The sequence below is a fragment of the Gekko japonicus genome, unplaced genomic scaffold (assembly GCF_001447785.1).
Source record: "Gekko japonicus isolate JY-2015 unplaced genomic scaffold, Gekko_japonicus_V1.1 scaffold2117, whole genome shotgun sequence".
Taxonomy (NCBI): domain Eukaryota; kingdom Metazoa; phylum Chordata; class Lepidosauria; order Squamata; family Gekkonidae; genus Gekko; species Gekko japonicus.
The window spans coordinates 194,228-195,321 of NW_015176040.1; the positions used below are offsets into that span (position 1 = coordinate 194,228).

The following is a 1,094-nucleotide window of genomic DNA, read 5'->3' on the forward strand; positions in this document are numbered from 1 at the left end:
CGGCCCACTCCCGCCCGCCCGCCTGCGTACCTGCCTCGCGCTCTCTGCCATGGGGCCCGCTCGCCCGCCACAGAACCGACGCAGCTCCCGCTCGCCGTAAGACTGACTGCGCAGGCGCGTCGGGCCAGAGGCCTTCCCTCGGCCGCCTACATGACCTGCGCCGACGGAGGCTGCGCAGGCGCACCAGCCGCCCCGCTGCGAGGGGAAGGGACTCGCCTCGCCGCGAGCGCCCGGAGGAGAGCGGCGAGTGCTCGGGAAGCGCATGCGCCGAAGGGACGCGGAGCGCGCATGCTCCCGTCCGTCCCGCCCCCCTTTCTCGACAACGTGGCCTTATCGCCTCCGCGACTCCGGCCGCGCGGGGTTATCTCTCTGAGCATGTGCAGAGGGCGGGGCCCTCGCTGCCTCAGGTCGAGACAGATCCTTACAGGTGCCATTGGGCTCCAAATCAGGTTGAGATGGATATGGTTGAGAACCTCCAGGCGGGGCCTGGAGATCTCCCGGAATTGCTGATCTCCAGACTGTGCACATCCATCCCCCGCCTGGAGGAAAGGGCTGCTCCGCAGAGTGGACTCCATGGCAGGGCGCATCGCATCCCTCCCTGCTGAGACCCCTCCTTTCCCCCAAACCCCGCCGTCTCCAGGCTCCACCCTGGAATTCACTGCCACAGGAAGTGGTGGCGGCTACAAGCCTGGATGGCTCCAAGAGGGAATTAGATAAGCATCTGGAGCAGAGGTCCATCAGTGGCTATTAGCCACAAGGTGTATAGATAGGAACTCTCAGTCTGGGGCAAGGGATGCTCTGTATTCTTGGTGTTCATGGGGGGGGGGCAACAGTGGGAGGGCTTCTAGTGTCCTGGCCCCACTGGTGAACCTCCTGGTGGCCCCTGGTATTTCTGGCCACTGTGTGATACAGAGTGTTGGATTGGATGGGCCACTGGCCTGATCCAACATTATGTTCTTATGTTCACCCCCAAATCTCCAGGAATGCTCCCGCCTGGAGTGGCATCGCTGCACTCTCAGGGCAAATGCAGTTAATGGTGGAGGAAAACAGGGGGGGGGGGGTTAGTTCACCTTGTCTTCCCAGTCCCCTTCCAG

At 63.3% G+C, this 1,094-nt stretch overlaps 1 protein-coding gene across 1 annotated transcript in view; it reads right to left on the bottom strand.

The window, feature by feature from the left end:
* The window catches only part of PRPF39 (pre-mRNA processing factor 39), a 41,884-nt gene extending 41,788 nt beyond the window's left edge, over positions 1-96 (bottom strand). The window contains exon 1 of the mRNA XM_015426654.1: positions 31-96. The gene's annotated coding sequence lies outside the window, so the exon portion shown is untranslated. The remainder of the gene's footprint in view (positions 1-30) is intronic.
* Between the last annotated feature and the right edge of the window lie 998 nt (positions 97-1,094).